Source organism: Cotesia typhae, unplaced genomic scaffold (assembly GCF_013202065.1).
Source record: "Cotesia typhae breed Kobodo isofemale line unplaced genomic scaffold, CoteBio_Ctyphae contig_56, whole genome shotgun sequence".
Classification (NCBI taxonomy): domain Eukaryota; kingdom Metazoa; phylum Arthropoda; class Insecta; order Hymenoptera; family Braconidae; genus Cotesia; species Cotesia typhae.
The window spans coordinates 916,029-926,092 of record NW_027423760.1 but is presented as its reverse complement, the minus strand read 5'-3'; the positions used below and the strand labels follow the sequence as shown (position 1 = coordinate 926,092).

The 10,064-nt window shown below is 27.5% G+C and overlaps 1 long non-coding RNA gene across 1 annotated transcript; it reads left to right on the top strand.

The window, feature by feature from the left end:
* Positions 1-2,681: 2,681 nt before the first annotated feature.
* Positions 2,682-3,782, top strand: LOC141532096 (uncharacterized). Its single transcript, XR_012480033.1, has 3 exons — positions 2,682-3,001; positions 3,420-3,641; positions 3,703-3,782. It is a non-coding gene; the product is annotated as an uncharacterized LOC141532096 (long non-coding RNA).
* Positions 3,783-10,064: the final 6,282 nt, after the last annotated feature.

The following is a 10,064-nucleotide window of genomic DNA, read 5'->3' as shown; positions in this document are numbered from 1 at the left end:
GTAATAGCTGTCAAAAAAATAAATTAGTAAGGGTCAAAACAAAACAACCTATGAAAATAACAGACACCCCAGACGCAGCTTTCGATAAAATACAAATGGACATCGTCGGTCCCCTTCCCTTAACAGCCAATGGATATCGTTATTTGTTAACCATACAAGACAACCTCACTAAATATTCTGATGCCATCCCGATATCAAAAACAGATTCTGTCACCGTTGCCCTTGCTTTCGCGAAACATTTTATTGCTAGGTTCGGGTGTCCAAAGGTAATACATACAGACCAGGGTAGTAACTTCACTAGTCAAATGATAAAAACATTCTGTCAAATCTTTAAAATTAAACAAATTCGATCAACAGCTTTCCATCCAGAATCTCTAGGCTCACTCGAACGGACGCATCACGTGTTCGTAGAGTATTTGAAACATTACTGTACAGAAGAAGATTGGGATCAATGGATTGTTTATGGAATGTTCACGAGTCAACCGGTTTTACCCCGTATGAACTCATTTTCGGGAGAAAAGCACGAATTCCTTCAGAATTTCCAAAAGAAGAGATCCCTAGAACCTACATCGAGTATTTTGATAATTTATTTAATAAGATTACCACTGCACAAGCTACACTGCTGGAGAAAATCTGCGCCGAGCGAAAACCCGATCGAAAACATATTACGATAAAAATCAAAACCCAAAAGAATTTAGAGTAGATGATCTGGTATATCTTCTAAAAGAACCAAAACAGTCCAAGTTTGATCAACAATGGGTCGGACCCTACAAAATAATAGAAATATTTGAAGACTCAAATGTCATGATAGCAATTAATAACAGTAAAACGAAAGTGGTACATTCCAATAAATTGAAACTTGCGCACATCCGACCAGACATTATCCCATGCATTGTAGGCGATGACAACAAGGATAGTTAACAATTATAAACAAATATAAAAGTTATTGTTAATAACAACACCTTTTAAATTAAGGGGAAGGTGTAATGTCATCAGCGGAATCCGTAAGATGACGCTGCAATCAGGAGGCGCGAATTTAAACTGTCCGATAATATGTAAAACTATAATTGTTAATAACAAATACAACATCCGGTTAAATCAACGTCCAAAAAGAAATCTTTATGGCTCATAAATTTTAGGTAACACTCTTTTGGAGTAAACAATAAATAAATAAATCCTTGTAAACCTCTTCAAAACGAAAAAATATACACTCGAATATGACCCACACGTGTCGCCTAACAATTAGACCTTTGTGGAAACACATATTGAACCTTTCAAGGGGTTCCCTTAACCATTTAGATATCCTACCACAACATTTCCCAAAAGCAATAAAATATAAATACAAAATAAGAAAACTTAAAATTATAAAATTCAAATAACAATGGCACGGTTGTTACATGAATAATTAAGGAAATATTAAAATAACTTTTAAATATTCATCGTAAATTGGAAATTGTATTTCTATAATAAGTAATATATTTTTATAATCGATTCATTTTTATATATATATGTATCGACATGGGTTTTCTCTGTGGTTTCCCGTGTCACTGTTCCAAGAGCCTGAGAGAAAGGGGTGAGGAGCAGGGCAAATGCGATACACCATGCACAAGTCGGACCACAGCCGCAACAATAGAAATTAATTAATGAATAATTATGTTATTATAATAATATCACTGTTGATAAGTAAATGATAGTATTCAAAATTAACTTAATAATAATAATAATAATAATAATAATAATAATAATAATAAGTTAGTATAATAGTATTATAATGTTAACAATAATAGTAATTACAAAATACAAACATACGAATAATTGTAGTAACAATAATAATAATAATTAGGGTTGAAATTAACGATATTTAAAGTAGATATGATGATAGTAATCTAAGTTAATTAATAAAATAGAAACTTAAGGTATAAGAAACTTGGTGTAATAAGACAACCCCTACCCTAATATATATGTGTATATATATGTTTGTATGTATATATGTATATATGCGTATATATATATATATATATATATATATATATATATATATATATATATATATATATATATATATATATATATATATATATATATATATATATATATATATATATATATATATATATATATATATATATATATTTTCAGTTTCTTATATTGTAGATATACATGTAAAAAGCAATAAGTATAAGTGTATTTCGAGATAAGTTTAGTTGTATGTATTAGCGTAGGCGTCAAGCGAAGTACGAATTTTAATAGTTGAGTATATATGTGCGACGTACGGCGGGGAGACGTGAGGTCGGATGTTTCGAGCCGACATTTTTGTAACTCACTTCTCCTTGAGAGCGCAGAACTGTATAATCTACCCTCTGTAATTCAAATCATAATCTTATATTTAAATGTTTAGTCAATAAATGAAATAAGTACATTTTACACGATTTAATAACCAAATAACAAGTCGTTCAGTATAATTAATTTAAATTCAAATTTCCTTTTCCCGCACTGGAACCGAGTATTTTAATACTCCCGGGCGAAAAAACGACGGTAGGTAACGCTCGAGTCAATAAAACAATTCGCAACTGGATGGAGGCATAACAGTTATATCCTGGGTAGACCTCTATAGCCATGAAAGTGATGACTTAAATAACCGATAACATAGGTTCCGATGACTTGAATTCCTATAGCCCAGATTCCGATTACCAAGATCCCGATAGCCAAGATTTTTAATTACCAAGATTCCGATAGCCAAGATTTTTAATTACCAAGATTCCGATAGCCAAGATTTTTAATTACCAAGATTCCGATAGCCAAGATTTTTAATTACCAAGATTCCGATAGCCAAGATTTTTGATTGGATATAATCCCATTAACCCAGAATCCCGATGGAGTAAAATTCCAAATGCATCTGTGAAAAAATTTTTATTCAGATAGGTGGCGCTATTTTATTGCAGCTCATATTTTCCATAATACTTTAAGACTGTTTACATCAAACGACAGCACATTATAAGGAGTAATTTAAAAAATTTTTAAAATTTTGATTCTAATTCCGTATAGAACTAATTATATTTGTAATTAATTAATTAATTAATTTTAAATAATTAAATAGAAAGGTATAACACCAAATTAATAATGAATTTTTTTTTATTTTAAGATTTTTTAATTATTTTAATATAAAAACTAATCACTCAAAATATATAAAATTTTATTTTTCAAATATACCATAGCTACTATTAACATTTTTATTTTTTTAATTAGTTCATAAAATAACTAATAATAAAATATTATTTTTTTAATTTCATCCAAAAACACCTGATGATAAAAAAATATCAATCTAAAATTTTATCTTAATAATTAAACTGGAGGTCACTAGAATTCATTATTAAAATATAATAAAAATAAAAATAATTAATAAAAACTATTCTAAACAGGCCATTTACGACCAATGATTCGTCGAGGGCCTCCCAGGTATATTGTACGAGCAATTCTTCGTAATTTGGCTCATCGTCGAGCTCCAACGACCCAATCGGCAGCCCACAAGTCACGCAATGCCCAGGCTTAACCGTATCGCAGTGCTGGAGTTGCATAATTTCGACGCTAAAAATCCAGGTGCACCAGCTGGACCAACTAACAGACAACGACGTAAGCATTACGTACGTAAAAACCGAGGCAAAAGCAAAGAGGAGCAGTGAAGGGTGTAAGTAACAATTCCAGGTTCACCAGTTAAGCCAGTGGTGTTATACTGACAGGGACTGAGCCTGCTGTGATTCCTGTCCACTCAGGCGATAACCTCCTTATGATCATTACCTCCGAGATATCAATATTCAGCCTGGGTCAATTGTTAAGCGACTGTAGCGCGGACTCGCTAAAGGCCAAGAGTCAGTCGACATTCCGGCAAAGGGACACTCCTCCGAGCAAGTTGATAGTTACGAGCACTTGAAATTGGAAGAAGCGCATTTATCAGCACCACTTGCAGTAAATTTAGTCTCTTCTCTGCTTAACGATCGCCCGCACTCCTCTCAGACTGTCAAGGGAGTCTCTACAGCGGAAAAATCCATTATTATTATTACTGTTTTTATTATAAGTATATAATTTTTAATAAATACAATATATGAAGTTAGTTAAATAATTTCTCCGGAAGCGCTAATTTTGTAATATTATAAAAATTTGTTTTTTCAGTGAAATATAAATTAGAATAAATTTCAACATACTGAAAAATATATTGATTGAAAATGTATAAAAATATTGAATAAAATTTTTCAATAATAATTATTTATCATAACTGTCATGATAAAATTGAGTTATATTTTATTGTAACAAATTAAGTCATGTAAAGTTTTAATTTCAGTGACCGTAGCACTCACTTTATAATATTTTATTTTATTGAACAAAAATATTATTTTTATAAAATTACATTTGTTATTTTTGTAAATTCTAAATGTAAATTTTTTTGTTACAATTTATTTGTTATAAAATTCTTAAAATTATCAAATATATATTAAAAAATTTTTCATACATTAGCCGAGTTTTAATAATTTTTTAAAAATTTTTATTAATTGAATTAAATCGAAAAAATTTTTTTTTCAAAAGCTTGAAGAGCTCGAAAAACGTCATAAATGCAATTTTAAGTACCTAGGTATGGAATTAGTGGGAAGTTGTAGAAATGGTCTTCATCAGGGTCAACTGTTTTCCTAATTTTTTTTTTTCTTTTTTTATTAACATAAAAAATAGAAGGAAGCTCTATGATATTTTTTTTTTTTTTTTTTTTCTAATACTACATTTAAAAACCAAAAAAATTAGAAGTAATAAAGCTTTAATTTCGTTAATGTTTGACCAACCTAGATCATTTTTAAATAACTATTTAAAGCATTGTATCTGGATTTCTCCATTATTAAATTTTTCTAATAGTAGCTATGGTATATTTGAAAAATAAAATTTTATAAATTTTGAGTGATTAGTTTTTATATTAAAATAATTAAAAAATCTTAAAATAAAAAAATTCATTATTAATTTGGTGTTATACCTTTCTATTTAATTATTTAAAATTAATTAATTAATTAATTACAAATATAATTAGTTCTATACGGAATGAGAATCAAAATTTTAAAACTTTAAAAATTTTTAAATTACTCCTTATAATGTGCTGTCGTTTGATGTAAACAGTCTTAAAGTATTATGGAAAATATGAGCTGCAATAAAATAGCGCCACCTATCTGAATAAAAATTTTTTCACAGATGCATTTGGAATTTTACTCCATCGGGATTCTGGGTTAATGGGATTATATCCAATCAAAAATCTTGGCTATCGGAATCTTGGTAATTAAAAATCTTGGCTATCGGAATCTTGGTAATTAAAAATCTTGGCTATCGGAATCTTGGTAATTAAAAATCTTGGCTATCGGGATCTTGGTAATCGGAATCTGGGCTATAGGAATTCAAGTCATCGGAACCTATGTTATCGGTTATTTAAGTCATCACTTTCATGGCTATAGAGGTCTACCCAAATTGCGGACGTAGATTGACAGTAAGTTATAGGTAAGGTGGCTATCAGGGATTGTATGAGTTATACTTTCTTCGGATAAACCAGATGTTCGGTGTCTGGGGAATTCTCATTAAAAAGTGTGAACATTCTGTGATCTTATGGTTATTGCCTGTAGGTGGCACTGTCATCCAATTGAGCGGGTTTCAAATAATCTTAATCTCTTGATAATACGAAACATGACTATGCGTTTGATATATTGCGTCATTTACTAACAACAATATCATAATAACAATAAATAATATTGGTAACCATAATAAAAATAACAATAATAGTAATTATAATACTGAAAATATTAATATCGGTAATAATAAATTGATGTTAAAAATGAAAGCAATAATAATGTTTATCATTATCATTATTATAACTAAAATGATTGTTGTTATTAATAAATCTGAACAAAAACAGTTTCACTGTAAAAAATTGCGCCAAGTCCACGTTCATAAAACTCATCTCAATAACATTAGCACTTTATTACAAAAAAAAATAAGACTTGTTTCAAAAATTTTCATTCTTTACAAAAAGATGTGAAATCCGAACAAAAACAGTTTCACTGTAAAAAAATTGCGCCAAGTCCACGTTCATAAAATTCATCTCAATAACGTTTGCACTTTACAAAAAAAAATAAGACTCGATATAATAATTGTCATTCTCTACAAAAAAAAGTGAAATACAAAAAAATACCAAGAAACTGTCATATTGTTAAAAAAATTGAAAGGAAATTTGTTGAAAATTTAAAAATTAAAAAAAAAAATTTTTTATCGTACTTGGCGCGCGTCATTGAGTACCCCAAATTTTTTCAGGATAAATACACATCCTTTTAATGATTAAAAATTTATAATTAAGTCAACCTATAAAATGCATGAATTTAATTAATCAATTATTATTATTTAATAATAAGTTTTACAAAATTTAGGTAAAATCGACATGTCATACGTATGTTATTTGAAATTTTTTAATCTTCCAGACATCATTTATGATTTTACTAAAACACCCTCTCGTGTTTGGTTATGAAAACTACTTCAAAGTGGATACAATTGAGTGCTCTAGAAAAGAAAACATATGGCCGACTAAATTGAGAAAATGCGGTGTGATTGCCAATCAAAATGTGTTAATTACAATTAAGCTAAGCAATATCAAGTTTCTTCATTGAAGCTTAATGACAGAGCTGAAAATAATTGAATCCAAAAATTTTATATAATTTCAGATGATTTCACCACACCACCATATTGATAGTTATGTCCACTAAAAATTTTAAAAAAAATTTAAAAACGGATTTTTTCACTGAAACTCATAATTAATCGAGTAAGCAGTGTTTTTAATGAGTTGAGTATGCTTGACTAATGTAAATTTATAAGTATAAGAATGTATGAAATCATATATTATGTAATTAGAGCTGATCAGCCCGAATCAGTTTAACTATACATAATTACATAAATTCGAGCAAAATCGTTTTTTCTCGGGTTGAAATTCTTCCGAAAAAATTTGGGGTACTCAATGACGCGCGCCAAGTACGATAAAAAATTTTTTTTTTAATTTTTAAATTTTCAACAAATTTTCTTTCAATTTTTTTAACATTATGACAGTTTCTTGGTATTTTTTTGTATTTCACTTTTTTTTGTAGAGAATGACAATTATTACATCGAGTCTTATTTTTTTTGTAAAGTGCAAACGTTATTGAGATGAGTTTTATGAACGTGGACTTGGCGCAATTTTTTTACAGTGAAACTGTTTTTGTTCGGATGTTTTCTTTTCTAGAGCACTCAATTGTATCCACTTTGAAGTAGTTTTCATAACCAAACACGAGAGGGCGTTTTAGTAAAATCATTGTAATGTCATCAGCGGAATCCGTAAGATGACGCTGCAATTAGGAGGCGCGAATTTAAATTGTCCGATAAAATATAAAACTATATTTGTTAATAATAAATAAGACATCCGGTGAAATCGAACGTCCAAAAAGAAATCTTTATGGCTCATAAATTTTAGGTAACACTCTTTTGGAGTAAGCAATAAATAAATAAATCCTTGTAAACCGCTTCAAAATAAAAAAATATACACTCGAATATGACCCACACGTGTCGCCTAACAATTAGACCTTTGTAGAAACACATAAAAGGAAAACACATGTTGAACCTTTCAAGGATTCCCTTAACCATTTAGATATCCTACAATGATATTTCCCAAAAACAATAAAATATAAATACAAAATAAGAAAACTTAAAATTATAAAATTCAAATAACAATGGCACGGTTGTTACATGAATAATTAAGGAAATATTAAAATAACTTATAAATATTCATCGTAAATTGGAAATTGTATTTCTATAATAAGTAATATATTTTTATAATCGATTCATTTATATATATATATATATATGTATTGACATGGGTTTTCTCTGTTGTTTCCCCCTGTCGCTGTTCCAAGAGCCTGAGAGAAAGGGGTGAGGAGCAGGGCAAATGCGATACACCATGCACAAGTCAGACCACAGCCGCAACAATAGAAATTAATTAATGAATAATTATGTTATTATAATAATATCACTGTTGATAAGTAAATGATAGTATTCAAAATTAACTTAATAATAATAATAATAATAATAATAATAATAATAATAATAATAATAATAATAATAATAATAATAATAATAATAATAATAATAATAATAATAATAATAATAATAATAATAATAATAATAATAATTACAATAATGATAATAATAATAATAATAATAATAATAATATAAGAAATAATAATAAGTTAGTATAATAGTATTATAATGTTAACAATAATAGTAAATACAAAATACAATTATACGAATAATTGTAGTAACAATAATAATAATTAGTGTTGATATTAACGATATTTAAAGTAGATATGATGATAGTAATCTTAGTTAATTAATAAAATGGAAACCTAAAGTATAAGAAACTTGGTGTAATAAGACAACCCTTACCCTAATATCTGTATGTGTGTATATATGTATATGTATGTATATATATATATATATATATATATATATATATATATATATATATATATATATATATATATATATATATATATATATATATATATATATATATATGTATGTATATATATATATATATATATATATATATATATATATATATATATATATATATATATATATATATATATATATATATATATATATATATATATATATATATATATATATTTTTCAGTTTCTTATATTGTGTATATATATATAAAAAGCAATAAATATAAGTGTATTTCGAGATAAGTTTAGTTGTATGTATTAGTGTAAGCGTCAAGCGAAGTACGAATTGTAATAGTTGAGTATATATGTGTGAGGTATGGAGGGGAGACGTGAGGTCGGAGGTTTCGAGCCGACATTTTTTGTAACTCACTTCTCCTTGAGAGCTCAGAACTGTATAATCTACTCTCTGTAATTCTCTTCATAAGCTTGTATTTAAATGTTTAGTCAATAAATGAAATAAGTATATTTTACACGGTTCAATAATCAAATAACAAGTCGTTCAATATAATTAATTTCAATTCAAATTTCCTTTCCCGCACTGGAACTGAGTATTTTAATACTCCCGGACGAAAAAAACAACGGTAGGTAACGCTAGTATCAATAAAATATTTTGCAACTAGATGGAGGAATAACATCATAAATGATGTCTGGAAGATTAAAAAATTTCAAATAACATACGTATGACATGTCGATTTTACCTAAATTTTGTAAAACTTATTATTAAATAATAATAGTTGATTAATTAAATTCATGCATTTTATAGGTTGACTTAATTATAAATTTTTAATCATTAAAAGGATGTTTATTTATCCTAAAAAAATTTGGGGTACTCAATGACGCGCGCCAAGTACGATAAAAAATTTTTTTTTTTAATTTTTAAATTTTCAACAAATTTTCTTTCAATTTTTTTAACAATATGACAGTTTCTTGGTATTTTTTTGTATTTCACTTTTTTTTGTAGAGAATGACAATTATTATATCGAGTCTTATTTTTTTTTGTAAAGTGCAAACGTTATTGAGATGAGTTTTATGAACGTGGACTTGGCGCAATTTTTTTACAGTGAAACTGTTTTTGTTCGGATTACTATTTTTGTTAACATTATAATACTATTATACTAACTTATTATTATTATTATTATTATTATTATTAAGTTAATTTTGAATACTATCATTTACTTATCAACAGTGATATTATTATAATAACATAATTATTCATTAATTAATTTCTATTGTTGCGGCTGTGGTCTGACTTGTGCATGGTGTATCGCATTTGCCCTGCTCCTCACCCCTTTCTCTCAGGCTCTTGGAACAGCGACAGGGGGAAACAACAGAGAAAACCCATGTCAATACATATATATATATATATATAAATGAATCGATTATAAAAATATATTACTTATTATAGAAATACAATTTCCAATTTACGATGAATATTTAAAAGTTATTTTAATATTTCCTTAATTATTCATGTAACAACCGTGCCATTGTTATTTGAATTTTATAATTTTAAGTTT